The 17948-nt window shown below is 37.1% G+C and overlaps 1 protein-coding gene across 7 annotated transcripts in view; it reads left to right on the top strand.

The window, feature by feature from the left end:
* Window positions 1-17948, top strand: part of DENND2B (DENN domain containing 2B) — a 180614-nt gene that overhangs the window by 3137 nt on the left and 159529 nt on the right. For 5 of the 7 annotated variants that reach the window (XM_047877910.1, XM_047877907.1, XM_047877912.1 and 2 more), the window contains exon 3: window positions 17580-17839. The gene's annotated coding sequence lies outside the window, so the exon portion shown is untranslated. Of the gene's footprint in view, window positions 1-5227; window positions 5385-17579; window positions 17840-17948 lie in introns of all 7 variants that reach the window. The other 2 variants (XM_047877911.1, XM_047877906.1) reach the window with 1 other exon arrangement.

Here is a 17948-nt window from a genome sequence, read left to right as displayed (position 1 = left end):
TTCACAACCTGTTAAAAATTAAAAAATTGGAAGTTAAAAAATTGATTGCAGAGCAGGAATGATTAGGGAAAAGTTTTGTCATTTTAAAAACCATCAGAGATTAAAGGAATAGTAATTTTGGTGGATATAAATAGTTGGAATCCGTGTGGAGTTTTAAAAAAACTACCTTATTGAGTTGAGGTATGATTTACCTTATATTACATTATATTCACCTGTTTTAAGTGTATAATTCAATAAATTTTAGTAAATGTACAGAATTTTTGCAGACATCACCACAATCCAATTTTGGAACATTTCCATTACCTGAAAAAGATCCCTGTGCCCACCATATGCAGTTAGTCTCAGGTCCTATCTCTAGAACCAGGCAACCATTATTCTGCTTGCTGTTTCTATAAATTTGCCTTTTCTAGGCAGCTCATATAAATGAATCATACAGTATGTGACCTTTTTTGTTTGGCTTCACTTAGCAAAATGTTTTTGAGGCTCATCCATGTTGTGGCAGGTATCAGTACTTCATTCCTTTGTATGACTGAATAATACTCCATTATATGAATATCCTACATTTTGTTTATCCAGTCACTAGTTGATAGCCATTTTAATTGTTTTCACTTGAGGACTGTTATGAATAATGCTGCTATGAAAGATTAGGTACGAGGCTTTGTGTAGGCACAGATTTTAATTTCTCTTGAGGAGACACTTAGGAGTGGAATTGATGAGTGGTTATGTTAAATTTATGTTTAACATTTTAAGAAACTGCCAAATTGTGTTCCAAAGTGGCTGTCTCATTTTAAATTTCCACAAGTGTTGTATGAAGGTTCCAGTTTTTCCAGACCCTCCACAGTACTTGCTATTGTTTGTTGTTTGATTAGAGTCATTCTACTGGGCATGCAGTAGTAGCTCATTGTGATTTTAATTTGCATTTCTTTAATGACTACTGATGTTGAGCACATTTTCTTGTAGCTATTAGCCATTCCTATTCTATTGTCTATTCAATATGTCTATTCAATAGATGTCTATTCGATGTCTATTCACATCTTTTGCCCATTTTTTTAAATGTTTATTTTTGAAAGAGTGAGAGCTGGGGAGGGGCGGAGAGAGAGGGTGACAGAGGATCCAAAGTGGGTTCTACACTGACAGCAGTGAGCCCGATATGGGTCTTGAGCTCACAAATTGTGAAATCATGGCCTGACCCAAAGTTGGCCACTCAACCAGCTGAGCCACCAAGGCGCCCCAACCTTTTGCCCATTTTTAATCGGCTTTTTAAAAAGTTATTATTGAGTTATAAGAGTTCTTGCTCTGAACAAGAATTCTTGATCAGATGTATGATGTATAAGGATATTTTCTCAGTCTGTGTCATGTTTTTCTTAATGGTGTTTTTTTGAAACACATCTTAAATTTTGATGAAGTCCATTTCTTAATTTTTTTTTCTTTTATGGATTGTGCTTTTGGTAGCTAGAAAATCTTTTTGCCAAATGATCTGTGTACAAGTTGGGGAACAAAACATCAAGTCTGCTATGACTTACTTTCTGTTGTGTGCAAGTCCTCACATTCAGGCAGTGAATACCTAGGACACGTGCACACCTTCCAGACCACCAAGGATGTGTGAGATTTTATCAAGGTCCACTATGGCTAGCATGCTCCTGGGTCTCACTGTTAAATTTCTGCTGGTCTGTTGCTTACCCCAACCAATACTGCAGTCTCAGCCAGCTGTGATGTTGATTTTCCCTGATTGTTTACCACTTGTTTTCTAAGGTCACTTGTTTCTGACAATACCCTAGGCACCAAATCAAGTCAGTGCCCTCCAACGGTAGAACTACTAATTTTCATGACTTGTCCTGTCTTAACAGAACTACTGTGTTGGTGCTGGGGTCAGGGAAAGGGAGTGGGAACAGCCTCTGTTGTCCCAGAGTCCCACTTTTCTCACAGAGGTTCAGTAGTTTTATTATTTATTTATTTTAAAAATAAATGCTTTCCAAATGTTTATTTATTTATTTTGGGGGAGAAAGAAGAGAGAGAGAGAGAGACAGACAGACACACCATGGGTGGGGGGAGGGATGCAGAGAGAGAGAGAGGAAGGGAGAGAATTCCAAGCAGGCTCCACACTCAGCATGGAGCCTCACATAGGGCTAGATCTCAATGACCCGTGAGATCATGACCTGAGCTAAAGTCAAGAGTCAGATATTTAACCACCTGAGCCATCCAGGTGCCCCCAAAATAAGTGATTTTCAATTTGTTGTGTACCTCTGGTCAATTTCCAAAAAAAAAAAAAACAAAAAAAAAAAACCCAAAAAACAAAAAGGCTGAAATGCTTTTTTTGACAATTTTGTATAGTTTTTTGTGGCTTTGGACAGATGATTTACCAATCTCCTTAATCTATCATTCTGGAATTACCCCTAGGTAGAGTTTTAATGTCCTAAAAACTGACACCATATATCCTGACTGATGTAGCAGCTTTTTAAAAATTAATATTTAGATCTTACCATTCCCTTCCAATTTTACATCCTTCCTAGCTTTTTAAAACACAATTGTTGACTCTCTTGAGGTTTACTTTTACATATTCTTTTAGGATGAAATTTATGTTTATTCTTTCTATCAGTATTTCTTTTTTTTTTTAATTTTTTTTAACGTTTATTTATTTTTGAGACAGAGAGAGACAGAGCATGAACGGCGGAGGGTCAGAGAGAGAGGGAGACACAGAATCTAAAACAGGCCCCGGGCTCTGAGCTGTCAGCACAGAGCCCGACGCGGGGCTCGAGCTCACAGACTGTGAGATCATGACCCGAGCTGAAGTCGGACGCTCAACCGACTGAGCCACCCAGGCGCCCCTCTATCAGCATTTCTTTATTTGTTCAGTGGTCATTTAAGTCTTTGTTCCATATTGATGTTGGAATGTATTTGCATTTCAGGAAGCTCTCATAAGTCGAGTAGGAAGCCAAATTTCCAGGGTTGGAATTACAACATTTTTGAGTAAACCTTGGTTATATATTCTGGTCTGTGCTAAGTCTATCTAACTATAATTATAGGTGTATCCCATTTTAAGAAATAATAGAAATACATTTAAAAACTTAATAAGTAATATGGTGACTATATTATTTAAAATATGCTGTTCACACTCAAATATTCATATCCTTCAGCTTGTGACTTTTTTCCACTTATACACCATCCTCTTAACATTGTGTAGACAACATAAAATGGTCTACAGAAAAAGTTTCTGTATTTTTTTTTTTTTCCTTATGAGACCCGATAGTAACTAAGGCAAAGATGTCCTATTTGGGAGAGATGGGACAGATTGGGGGGATATTGAAAGTTATGCCTGGTGGCTGTGGACAATGAGCGAGGATCCCAAAGTTGAGATGGCTCAAATTATTATCTGAAGTTGATTATAGGATGAGGCATGGCAGGTAGAGAGGTATGTCACCTTTTGTACTACTCTGTTCCTTGGGCCGGGGAAATTTTCTCTTTATCGTGGACTGGGCAAGATTGGGCATAAGGTGAGTGGGGCAGAGGATGCTTTCATTATGAGGAAGGAGGAGAAGAATATAGTAGCCAAATAGAACATGCAGCCTTGTGGAGAGAGGAGGTGCAAAAAGCTCGCTAGGCTTGACACAGGGCAGAAGATTTCTCTGGCTGATAGTAGGCGTTCTGAGTCAACAGCTAGATCCTCATCTTCCTTTTTGGGTTTTAAGAAAGTAAAAGTCAAGTGAGGTCAAAGGATTATTTAATAAATGTGATAGCCAGATTTGAGGGTCCATTATCTGATGCATAACATGGACAGAGGGACAGAAGGAAATGGACTAGAGAATGTTTCAGACTAATTGGTTTTAGGTGTGGTCCTCTGACTAACTTATTCTTTGACTTAATTTTTGTGCTGACATCTCATTTTATAAGTCCTAGCTTAGTCTCAGTGCTAGCACTTATAAAATGAGATGTTAAAACAAAAATTAAAATCATGGATGTGAAATACTTGGAAAGACACATTGCTACATAAATGTAAGAAAATATCATTGTATAATGCTAAAATATTAAGAGCTACTGCTAAATGAAACTTTCTCATAAGATAAAGCTTCACCAAAATTGCAATGAAAATTAATGGAAAGATGAGGTTTAATTTACCACAGATTTCAATATGCATGTATTGAGTCTATGCTCACTGAACAGTTGAGGTTCTTGTGTGTTAAAAGTGAAGGACAGATCACTTAAGGGACATAAACCCTATAGGTACCATGATTTTAAAATCCTTTTCTGCTTACTGTGTTTATGATGCTAGTTTAAACTGAGTACATTTGCTTTGTAAGAATCCAAAGGAGAAGATTTTTCCAAAAAAAGATGATGGTCTGTTTATCTAGGCCCTCCAAAAGCATTTCCTGCCAGGCAGTTGACATGTAGCCTTGGCACAATTTCAGAAAACTATTTGCTTCTGTTTACCCTTCCAGATACAGCATCTCCTAGGAATTGAGATGAGGAATCTCCTTTAACTCTTTTAAACTTTATAAAGTTTATGTAACACTTTTGGGTCTCCTCTTTATGTTAGCACAATGAAAATTCCTGTGTCTTTAAATTCTAAAAAAAATGCCTCTGTTTTAGTAATTGACTAGCAGAGAAGTCAAAGCCTTAAAGTGAATTAACCCAATAAAATGTAATTAGAATATTCCTTTTCCCATATGATTGTTAAGCTAAGTCTCCTTTTCAGAAAACTCAATGCAATTATATCTGAATATATAAAACTTATTAATCATGGGATAAGTGTTAACATTTGCAAAATCCTTCTTCACTAAGAAACAGAACCCACTATTGAGTTTTTCTGAAGAGTATGCTCTGCTTAATTGACTTATAATATTTTTCTTTTTCTTTTCATGTAACATTTCAGAAATATTTTCTGAAGTGAGATAATAGTATGTTTCAAAAATAAAAATTACTCAAAATTTTTATTCCTTTTAGGGAGTCAATTTGTTTCTAAATGTTTTTAATATTCATTATATAGTTAGGAATATAAGAGAATATTATAGCTTTATTGTGACCCCAGAATGCATGCTATTTTAATTAAGTATAAATGTATCTTTGAGGGAATGTGACAGCCAGTGTATTAATATAAAGATGAGAAATTTGAGATACAGGAAAAATACAGTAACTTCAGTACCTACTACAGTTAAATGTTGGCAAATTTAGGTCCTCTCTGCACACTGTTGTTAAATATATTAATTATTACTTACCTTCTTTGTCCTACCAGAATGAACTAAAAAGGATTCTAAAACTCTAGCCAGCACCAGGGTAGGCAGCAGTAGATGAAGAAGGATAAGAAGCTGTGATGACCCCGAGATGAATGGCATGGGAAGGTGGCAAGAGAATAGTTTATGATCAGGCCTAGGCTGGGGAACTGGAGCCAGGTAAGTGGTTCAGATTCAGAGCGTATCCATGATCCAAGGTCAGAAGAAGGCCATGAATTGGAACAAGATGACTACTGAATGGCAAGGATCCGGGCAAGCAACAGATCAGAGACAAAAGTACAGGAGATTGGCATACAAACACCAGTGAGATGGGCAGGTGGGGAATGATAAGCATATGTCCAAAGTTTGGGGTCTCAAATTTAAGGTTGCCATTAGAATTTGTCCCATTAATACTCTGGACAGCATAGATCTCACATTTCCCACCCTCCTTTTCTCTGTAATTTACAAGGTTTCAGACATAGTTGGAAGACATGACCCTGGTTTTCCACAACTCATACTGAAGGCCTATGTGCTGAGATGAATGGCTCCCTGCAATAAGGGAATCAAGAGTCAACATAGTCTAGAGTCTAGAGAGTTCTGTCTTCGAGGCTGGAATTGTAAGGGCAAAATGATTTAGAAAAGATAGGGTCACCATTGTTATCATGCACAAAGAGTTATCTTGGTCTTGTGAATTGGGGACATTGGTCCATTCCATGACTTCTTATCTGTCTTGAAACCATGTTGGTTCCCAGATTACCTGGCCCAGCAACAATCTGGGTACTGACTGACAGCCTCAACCCAATCCTGTGAATCTATACCACCTTAATTTTTAGGACTTCCAGCTATATATTCCAGGGGAAGTAAAGAATAGGAGATCCAGAGTCAGGGTGAAACAAGCAGAATGACTGAGACAGTCCTCTCTGTTAGTCAGGGAACTAGTATCACGGTCCTCTCAGAGACCGAGCTCATCCTCCCCCTCACTGCACTGTCTGTCATGGAGTAGGTCCTTAATAAATTTTGGTTGAATATTGAATTATTGCAGGGGCCTACAAGTGATGAAAGTAACTTAGTGGGAGGAGTGGGAGAGGAACTCCTGACATAGGCACAGAGCCTGAATGCAGCTTTCATATATGAGAAAGATGAAACTATATTGCTAGGGATGTCCTAGAAATAAATGAAGATACAAAGAAGTTATTAACATACCCATGGTTATAGAGCCATCCAGGGCAGCACTAGAAATTTACCGAGTGTCTTTGTTTTCAGATTTATGCTGTGTACACTAAACAAATGGTTTGTAAAGATTCAAAACAGTGCTTAGGCCAGCAAAAAAAAATTTTTTTTTAATTAATATAAAGTTTGAGTAAGTGAAATTTTGAAGATGATGGAATCTAATTGATAACTTCCTTACTCTTTAACCTGTAGATAATCTCCCTTTTAAAAGTGTTCATTATAGTAGTGATTATGCAGAGAAGAAGCCTGTGATGAAAATGTGGTATAAAATTGTGTTCTTTGTTCAGCAAGTTAAAACAAGCTGGTCTGTAAGCAATTATTATCTTCATCAAAATTCCTAGCTCTAATGTTTTGGCTTCATTGGCCCGGCACGTATGCCTTCTTGAACAATTGGATGGATTTAAAACACTTATGAGATGTTTGTGCTTATATCTTAACATAGCATCAGTTCAACAGGAAAGAGAGAGAGAAAAAAAGTAACATTTGGCATTAAGGCATGGTTTTAAAAAGAAAATCAAACCAAAACTAAAGTAAACAAAAATCCCTTACAGCGCTTAAATCCCTGTATACGAATGAGCATTCTTTATTGAGCCTTGTAATGCCTTCAGTAGCCATGCTGTAGTTAGTGTTCAGGAGTGTCTTTCTGTTCCTTACTCTTTAATCACCTAATGTTTCTGGAAAGATTACTGGAGGGTTGGCTACCCGTTACTAACATTTTTATATGGGTGATGCATTCTAAAGAAATCTCTTCTTGCCTTTTTTGCTGTATTTTTGTTTATTCCAAACAACAGCAACAACAAATATATACTGTAATCTAAGGAAACTCTTCAGGTGCCTGGTTGGGTAAGCAGATGATTTAAAAGTGAATTAGCTTTTTAAATTCTGAATTTGTATATGTGTGAGTGACTATGAAGAATGTGCCTTTGGATAAGATTGGGAATGTTTGGTTAAAAAATAATAACCTTTTAAGATTAAATATATTCACAGGTGCATTTTTAAGCTTATATAATTTTTTCTAGGGGGTTGGGTTTCTGTTTACATTCTTTGGTTAGCTAATGATCACATAATCTAATATTTATACTATATATTCTTTTGAAATTACTGTAATGCAACAGCCATTTATTGGGTAGCTGTCATTTACTAGATATTGAAGATGGATACACCTTCAAGAGGTACACATTCTAGCAGAATCAACAGATTGGGTGTCATGGTGAACAATACTTGTGAACAGATGTTCTGGGCTATGGACTGTGCGTTGGGTGCAAAGAGAGGGAGTAATTCATTCTGCCTAGGAGCAGGCTTTACTGAAAAGGTGACCTTTGAGTTGGGCCTATCAAAAGTGTTAACCTTCTTGACATTTTCAGGAAATGACAAGTTATTTATGAGACTGAGCATAATGAAGCCAATATGTAGAGTCTGATAGAAGAGTTAGAAGGAAAAATGTACAAAATTTCCCATAAGGTAGAAGAAAAAGACAATGAGATGGACAAATAAAGGATCAATCTAGGAGGTCCAACATATAAATAGGAGTTCTAGAAAGAGAAATTAGAGAAAATTAGGGGAGGAAATCTATGAAAAACAAAACAAAACATTTATTGGAACTAAATCAAGGAATATGAGCCTCCAGATTAAAAGGGCCCACTTTTAATGTGCCTTAGAACAATGTTTGAAAAAGTACCCATATGCAGGCACATCATCATGAAATTTCAGATTTCAGATAGAAAAGATCCTCCAAGCTAGCAGACACAAAAATGCATTATATTTCCCAGCTGCAATACTAGAAAGCATATGACCAGTAGAACAATAACTTCTAAAATCTGAATAAAAAATATTTTTTATTTAGAATTCTTTACGAAACTAAACTGTCAGTCCAGTGGGAGAATAGTTTGAAATCATTTTCAGCCTTGTAAAGTATCAATTTTTTTTTTTTTTTTACCTTCTATGTACCCTTTCTCAGAAACTACAACAGGGATCGAAAAAGAAAGAGGAAGACATGAGATGCAGGAAACAAAAGATCCAACATAGTAGAGTTATTCTTCAAAAGGAATAGGCATGCTTCTGGGATAAGAGATAGGGAGGCAAGCAGATGCATTTTGACATAGTAGAGGAATGTCAAGGAAAGTACACCTCTGCTTTTTCAGCGATGAGGGCAAGGTTGCCTGCTAACAGTAAATGGTTAGAAGTTTTGAAAATATACAAACTTGGGACAGTTGTTGTGGAAAGCAAGAAAAGAATCTTAATCACTAGGAATAATGAAAAAAGGATTGTTGAGCAGTATTCAGTACAGTGAGGCGGTTTGTAGTGAAGCCTGTCAGTTTCTTTTGCACCTTTCAGTAGGTTTTCAGAAATCATAAAGGTACTTTTTGTCAGTCAACTTCAATGCTCTTTATCAGAGATCACTTTTTCCTGAGATGCTCTGAAGATTTGTTTTTATAACACAAACTGAATTTTGGTTGGTAAAGGATCAAATTCCTGATGGTATTAGATCTGTATGCTGGAAAGCTGAGACTCTTAAAAAATTACAATTGGTAGTAAAAATCACACACACACACACACACACACACACACACACACACACACACACAGAGGTTAGAGTGATAGCTTCCAATGCATCTGTAACCCAGACTTTTTGAGCCCTTAAATCTTGGCTCTTTAAGTCTTGATGACTTGAAGGTTGGTTGATGACTTAGATACTGGGGAGGAAGGAACTAAAGACCGAATGGAATGCTAGTTATTCTGCAAGAAAAGAAAAGAGGAAAGAAAGGAGGAAATAAGATAGATGTGAGTGCTGGGAAGAGGTTGGCCTTCCAGGAGACTGAGGGCAGCTCTGTCCTCTGACTTGAGTGTATCAGCCATGTTTCTCAAGCTAACAGAGATGTTGGGGTAGATTACACTTAACAATAGGGTAGGCACATACAAACTGTCACCCCCATCTTACTGATGTTTAAATTTTCAAAGTCATAACTATGACTATACAAATGGTAATGTGAGTAACTTTTTCATAACTATTTTAACAGAAGCTCTCTAAGCATTTATCATTCCATTTGTTAAGAAAATAGTTATTCTATTATACTGTTTGAATCCACTAAGCATGTAATTTTGGTCATCTCTGAGCTAGACATCTTTTCCTTGACTCTAACCTGCAGTCTAGAATCTCCCATAGAGTTTTTTCAATTATAACTGCCTAGACCCTACCTCTAGAGATTCTGCATCAGAATCTCTAGACATGTCCTGGACTACAGCATTGCATTTTTATAAACTCCTCAGATGATTTTTCCCCCTGAGGACACATATTTTATTCTTTAAAGAAATATAAAGGAATTGGAAGAGGACTACAGTTCTCAGGTGATTTCTGATGTGCACCAAGGTTGAAGACTATCTTTGTTTCTAATTTACTCAGCACATTGCATCCATAATTATATTCCTGAAATACACATCATGTTACTCTTTTCCTCAAAAGCATTGTCTCTTCAAGCCCTTCAGAATAAAATTCAAATTTCTTAGTACTGCTTTTTTAGCCTTCCTAGATCTGACCCTGTGTCAGTCAGAGTAGGTTTAGCCTATGCTGCAATAGCAACCCCTGAAATTTCAGTGGCTTAAGACAATAAAAGTCTATTTCTTGGGGCACCTGGGTGGCTCAGTCAGTTAAGCATTTGACTCTTGATTTTGGCTCAGGTCATGATCTTGCAGTTGTGAGATCCATGCTGAGCATGGAGCCTGCTTGGGATTCTGTCTCCCTGTGCCCCTCCCCTGTTGTCACTCACTGTCTCTCTCTGTCTCTGCCTCTGTCTCTCAAAAAAAGTCTTATTTCTTACTCATATAACATGCCCAGCATGGGTCAATAGGGAGGCACTACTTTATTCAGTGACCCATTCTGCCCCATTGTCTCACATGGCTTTGGATCTGTGTGGTTAGAGAAGAGAGGCATGCACGTCTCTTACTCATTCCTTTTCTTTCTTTCTTTTTTTTTTTTTTATGTAGGCTCAACATCCAACATGGGGCTTGAATTTATGACCCCAAGATCAAGAGTTGCATACTCTACTAACTGAGCCAGCCAGGTTCCCCTCTCACTCATTCTTAGACATTTTGGCCTGGAGGTGACATGAGTCATTTCTGCTCACAACCTGTTGGCTAGAAAGTCATATGGCCCTACCTAATTGTAAGGTGAATGGAACATATAGACTTCTGGAGACTGGGCAGGATATTAGTAAGCATTTGTTGTATCTACCACAGACCCATATCTCCCTATTTTTTTTTTTAAGGTTAAGTTGGATTTCATACAACTTCATAAAAATTAACCATTTGAAATGTAGAATTCAATGGCATTAATTGCATTCACGATGCTGTGCAACAATCACTTCTGTCTAGTTCCAAAACATTTTCATCACCCCTAATGGAGACCCCATACTTATTTCTCCCTCCCTCCAGCCCCTGCCAACCACTAATCTTCTTTTTGTCTCTTGGATTTACCTGTTTTGGATAGTACATATAAATGGAATAATACAATATGTGGCCTTTTGTGTCTGGCTTCTTTCACTTACGTAATGTTATCCAAGTTCATCCACATTCTAGGATGTTTCAGCACCTCATTCCTTTTTGTGGCCAAGTAATATTTCAGTATATGAATATACCACATTTTGTTTATCAATTCATCTGTTGATGGACACTTGGGTTGTTTCTACCTTTTGGTTATTGTGAATAGTGCTATGAAAATTCATGCACAATTAATTTGAACACCTGTTTTCAGTCCTTGCAGTTTATACCTAGGGCTGAAATTGTGGGGTCATATGGTTATTCTATGTTTAACTTGTTGAGGAACCACCAAACTGTTTTCCACTAATCTGCCCTTTTAGCCTCTGTTACTCTAGTCAAATGAAGAGCAGTCATTGTTCTTAAAGTTAGTAGTTCACAGCTCAGGCAATTCCTGTGGTTTTGAATTATCTCCTCCTCTTTTCTATTTATTGAAAAGAAATTGTAACAATTACTTAAGATTCAGTTCCGACCCTCTTTCCATCAGTTTTTGGGAGGAAAGTCTACTACTGCAAGTTCCTCTTTTTTTCTCCTCTTTATCTCTTTTATAACACATATTTTATTCTGATATATTGTTAATATGTACCTTCCTCACTAGATTTTTAGATTTGCTTATATGACTTATCTCTTTTATGCTCCATTGATGTCAAAGACAGTTTTTTGTAGGTGTTTAATAAATGTTTGTTGAGTGAATAAAGAAGTAAATAGCTATAGCTATTTTTTTTCTCATTTGCTGTAGGTTCATTTTTTTTTTTTGCAAGTAATATGGAAAATTACTAGAAGAGATCACATTCTCACAATTCTTATTTCGGGGATGCTTTTGGGGCAAAGTTTAGTGAGCTTAGTGACAGAGATAAATCATTCTTCAATCTAGGGATATTTTGATTAGATCTAAAACTGATACCATTGGAACAAAAATTGATAACTAGTGTTTCAAATCAGTAAATTTTTAGACTTTCATTTCTTCCAATTAAAAATTATCTTTAAGCCCCTGAGAGAAGAAAAAGGACCATTCAGCAAGACATACGAGTGAGGAGACCTTTCAGTCTTCGTGAGCTTTTCTGAGCTTTTTCTTGTTTCCTGTCCATCTAAAGAGCATCCAGTATCTCATCTTATTCTTTATTCTCTCCCAGGTCTAGCCTGCCCAGCCTCATCAGTCAAACAGTCCTAACACTTTCTTTAAGTAAATAGTAAATAGCCTGGTATTTGGAATAAAACCCCAAATAGCATTACAGAGCAAAAAATAAATGGACCTAGGTCAGACTAAACCTTTTTGTAAGCTGATTATAGGAAAAGAAACTTGATTTTATGTACTATATCTCTCATACACTTAGGAAGGGGAGAGTGAAAAGTACTACATGGTATTCAGGCAAGGAAACAGATTCTGTTCTGAAAAAGGGGATAAGGGAAACTGTTCAGTTAGCCCTTAAGTACTTTAACAAACTAATAGCTTATTTGTAGATTTATGTTAAAATCCCAATTATAACACTTATGAAAGTAATAATCACTTAAATCCAAATGAGATTTACCATCTTGACAAAAATAATGTATATCTTAAAACATAAGGTTCTTAAGATCTTTATTAATAACCTTGTAACTTATGTTAATTATATCTACCAAGAGTATACTAAGTCAATTTTCCCCCTTAAATTCTGTGTAGATATAAATAGAATCTTTCTCTTATTACAAAAGAAAAATTTCAGGTTGTGAGGGTATGTATATGCCAGAAATTTTTGTACAGATTTTCACTGTCAGTAACAGAAGGAACTATTTATTGGAGGGCTTGTTTAAGAAAAACATAAAAATGAGGAAGTTATTTACAAACAGATGTGGCATTTTATAACCACATCTGCATGTTAACCAACATTGCTCGCTGAAGCTATTTTGTAGTCTGGAGTTGTGCGTAGTAACGCTCATAAGTAAAATGAAGGTTGCAATTCTGCTAATCCTTCCAGTGGACTGAAATAGAGCGTGAACCCTTAGCTTTGCTCTAGAATGGGGATTCCTATCTTTTTTGAGATCTTGAACCTCTTTGATAATCTGTTATAGGCTTTGGACTTCTTCTCCCAAAAATGCGTTATACACAATAAATAATTTTATGTTCCCTTTGAATATCTCTGGAAACATATACAAGAAACTACAGTGATTGCCTGAAGAGAGGGGAGCTGGAGGACAGGAGTAGGAAGGAAGACTTCTCTTTCTCCAAATATCCTTTTATACTGTTTTTTAAGTTTTCAACCAGGTATATATCTTACATGTACGTATACATATACGTATAAAAAAAATATATATATATATATTTTAAAGTCACAATGAAAAAATGTTTACACACAATTTTGGGTTCTGTGTTTCTTATACCCTACAATTAAAAAATTTTTTTTAATGTTTGTTTATTTTTTTGAGAGAGAGAGAGAGAGCACGCACAAATGGAGGAGGGGCAGAGAGAGAGGGAGACACAGAATCTGAAACAGTCTCCAGGCTCTGAGCTGTCAGCGCAGAGCCTGACGCAGGGCTCGAACCCATGAACCATGAGATCATGATCTGAGCCTAAGTTGGATACTTAAACAACTGAGGCTTCCCCCCCCCCCCCCACCATCGCCCCGGTGCCCCACTTATCCTCTACAATTTTAAAAACTAAGTAGCTTTTAACAGAATATACATTAGGTCAGTTACGGATTATCTTACTTGATTACCAAAGATAGAAATATAATCAATAGTTTCAGTGACCTATTAGTGCTATTGTTTGTTTAACAAAACATGCTGAGTCCTCAATGATCTGTTTTGAAATCTTGTTAAACTTTGTTTAGTAGGAATATACTTTTTTTAAACATCAGTTTAAGGATTTTTTTTTTTTCTTTCAGAGGTAGGCTGTAAAGGCAATTGTGACTAAGGAAGTTGCTTATTGGGAAGAAAAGAGCTATATTATGTTTCAATTCATATAATGTCTTGCTTGATTTCTTTTGGGAAGCCTGTGTGAGTGTGTGGTGATAGAGGGGCTTTCCTCTAAGGGAAAATTGGCCTATGTAGAACTGACAAAGATCTTATAATTAATTTAGTGTAGTGTTTCTTAACCTTGGAGATTCTAATTCAGTAGGTCTGGGACTACGGCCAGAAACTGTATTTCTGACAAGCTTCTTAGATGATTCTGAAGGGCTCTCAGCTTTAGGAACTAGTGTTCTAATACATGCTATTATGCTTTACTGATTGCAAAAATTCATCATAAGGATTCATACTACTGACATTTCAACTGTGTGAATGTAAGTCCTGTTCGCCTTTTGAGGGTCTTGGAAAAGAGGAAAGTAAAAAGCCAGAGGGATGACCTTGATAGCTACTCCTGAGGCATGCTGGGCTTCTGGAGATTACATATCAGAGTTGTTTTATATTGAAACTGGCCCTAAGTCTTAAAGCTTATGGAAAAAGTTCAAGGGTGAATATTGGATGCTTTAGAAATGAGGTTCTACTCAAATGTAGGGGGAATGGAAACAGAATTGGATTAAATAGTACTTGTTGAGGTTATGGATTAATAATTAGTAATTATTTAGAGTGATTGAAAATTATTACTAATTTTTAATAATTAGTAATTATTTAGAGTGATTTCAATATTTACCATTTAAGTTTAGTTATTTAAAACAAAACAAAATTTTTATTAAAAATTTAAAGAAGGAAATGATATGTAGAAAAGCATGCCCTAGAAAACTTAAAGGTAGGTCATCTGGGCCAACCTTCTTGCCCAGTTGCCTGCCTTAGAGAAACCTGGTTATTTGGATCATGAAGCATAATAAGACCCCAATTCCCCCTTTAATTAAGACCACATATAATATTGTAGGCAGAGTATGTAGGAGGAAGTAACTGCTTCATGAGTACTAGACCTGCAAACCTGGAAGACTTCCTCAAAAATCTTAATCCCTTTGTCCCTCGAAGAAAAAAAAAACACTCCAAAGCAAAATCTATGAACCAGAAAACCCAAGCCACTCACCATGTTTAAGTGCAGGATTTAAAATAGCAAAAGGAAGTAAAGCCCATCTCTGTGATGTCAAGTGCTATTTTGGTATATAACAAAATAGTTGAATCATAAGTCCCTCAAAGTTAAAATATTAAACAGACTCTTAGCTATAAGATGTGTTGCCAGGCATCTGTATGGAATATAAGCATGTAATCAGAGTGTATTGTATTTCTCCACACAAAGAGAAGCAAAGCTACTGCTTCTAAAGATTAGGAAACTTTCATTAGACTGACAGAAGACAGTACAGAGGAAATGGCTTGGGGGTGGAGGCGATGTATTTGAGAGGATGAAAGGAACAGTATTCATACTATCCAAATTAGAGCCAGGATGTTTATGCTCAAATCTTGTCTTGGCTCTGTGTTGAGGGGACTGAATAATGGGGACTTGAGAAAGTGTATCTGGGAGATCCCTAAATTAGGCACCAAATATACCAAATTCCTCTTGTAAACTCTTCTTATTTGTGCATAAAGCCCAAAGCCAGCTAATGCTAATTACCTCTTCCTCTTTTCTGTTGCTAGTATCCTTCCTAAAGCTGTTATTTCATTCAGTTGTTTACAAGTCACATGCCTCTACAGGATTGTCACCTTATGGGGAGTGGTTTTATTCATCTTTCATTTACTCAAACACCATGTACTTATTGTGCACATATTTCATGCTGGGTACTGTGCTAGGCACATAACAATGTAATTATTAGCAAAGATAGACTTGGTCCGAGTCCTCGAGCTTACAGCTCCCTTAGTTTTGTCGTGTGACGTGGACATTAGATTAATGTAAATTACTTAATTAGCACCTTTTAAATTAGTATTAAAAACATTTCAGTTGTCAGTGTCTCTAATAAAATTTTGGCCAGTGTTAACTGACTGAGACTGACATCAGTGGAGTTTAGACTCAAGACTATATTTAGGCTGTATTTAAAAAACTTAAGGGATGTTAATTTTCTTTCTGAAAGAGCAGATCTAATTAAGGTTTTTCTTAAGAATTAGAAAAGCTCTATGCATAATTTGCAATAGCATTGGCAAAAAAAAAAAAAAAAGAACTATTTGTATCTCATTATTGCCCTCTTACATTGCTTTAGTACACATAGGAGGCAGCAGCAGCAGCTCTTGGAGAAGAAATACTGTCCTGGGTCTGAATAGAGAAAATCTTGATGCTTTCTTTTGGGATGGCTTTCTTTACAGTTGTCATTCATAAGAAAGGACTTTAATAAGTAGAAGTTTTAATAGTCTTGCAAGTGAGAAACTTAAGAACCTCCTTATACAGCATAAGGAGCTGCAGGTGGAATTTGCCTGGAGTGTTATTACATTCTGTGGCTTGTGTCCCCTAAGGATTCTTCTACATGAATTTTCTTGTTGCTTTTGGAGAGTAGAACCACCCTGATTTGAGACTGAAGATTGGAGAAGGCTAAGTCCATCCATATATGGCCTTGGTCTCCTGAAGGGTTCAAGTACTTCACTAAACTAGAGGAGAAACTCACTGCTAGATTTTGAATTTGGAGTGAAACTTGTTTTGATTTGCCTAGTTTCAGGTTGTCATCTGTATTTTCCAGTGTGCGTCAACAATGGAAACCTTGGGTTTTCTTAATGTAGAATCAATTCACTTTACCAAGAGCTGATATATTTTTCACACACAGACAACTGTGTTACTCTGTGTATAAGGCCTTCTGCTAGAAAGGCCAAATGTATTCTCTGGCACTAATATTACAAGATAAAGAGTTCGTGCCAGTGATTTATATTAATATCCTTTTCGGGCAAAGGAACAATAGACTTTATCGGTTTGATTCTTGCCACTATTTCTGTTTGATCATGAACAAGTTAAATTATTTTTAGGATGTATCTTAAAGTCCCCATTATTATTATTTTTGAGCAAGAGAGAATGTGAGCGAGTAGGGGAGGAGCAGAAGGAGAGGGAGAATTCTAACCAGGCTTAATGCTCAGCGCAGAGCCAGACTCTGGGCTTGATCCTCACATCTTTGAGATCATGACCTGAGCTGAAATCAAGAGTCTAATGCTCAACCTACTGAGCCACCCAGGTGCCTCCCTGCCCCCACCCCCACCCCACCATTATTTCTGAGCTGAATAAATCCCTCTTTCAGACATGTGACAATTGAATTGGCCTGGGCTTTGAAACATGTCTTGGCCTTTATAGCCTGTTTATCTTCATTCATATACATTTGCTCCTTCAAGCTATAACTAGGTTTGTGAAAGTCAGATTTGTGCATTCCAATATCAAAGTCTATTTATAGTGATTTATGGGATGAGAAATTGGGTAACATGGGTTCCTAACATCCCACCAAGTATGTGTGGGTTTGGATTTTAAGTGGTTTGCATGATTCTTTTCCAAGTGGATTGTCACACTGAGTTAACAATGTCTTTCAGAATTCCACTAATAAATCACAGATTCTCACTGCTAGTATTCCATTGCTTATTTAATGACACCCTATTCTAGTTTTGGGTTTTGCAAGCCAAATGGAGTATTTAAAACAAAATCTCAGAATGCCCTTGGAACTTTCGGTTCAGATCAAACTCCTTGGAACCCTACTGCTTTCAGAGTTCCTCTGCCACTGTTGGCAGTACCAAACGTAGCTTCTTGTAATGTCTTTTTGGGTTTTGCAGGGCTGCCCCAGGCCAAGGGCTGGAAGAACGGAAAGAGCTCATCGGTTTGTTTGAAGGCAGACAAGCTGTACAGGCAGCTTTTCCCAGACTCTCCCAGCTCCGGCTTTTCATGCATACCAGCAGAGCCGCTTTTTTCCTCCAGTGATTGAAACCATCTGGACTGCAGGGGGGTCACGTGTGTATGAGAAAATGACATAAAGTTTCAGATCCCCTTGTGTTTTGCTCCAGACCCAGACAATTCTTGTTCGGATGGTGCCGAGGTGAGGGCCGTCCGGTTTGTGGGTCAACTCTTCATCCTGCCCCCCACCTCCATTTTCCCAACCCCAGCACACCCTCCCCCCCCCCCCCCCCCCAAGCTCCACACTCTCA

This window comes from Prionailurus viverrinus, chromosome D1 (assembly GCF_022837055.1).
Source record: "Prionailurus viverrinus isolate Anna chromosome D1, UM_Priviv_1.0, whole genome shotgun sequence".
Lineage (NCBI taxonomy): Eukaryota > Metazoa > Chordata > Mammalia > Carnivora > Felidae > Prionailurus > Prionailurus viverrinus.
This window is presented reverse-complemented; position numbering and strand designations above follow the sequence as displayed.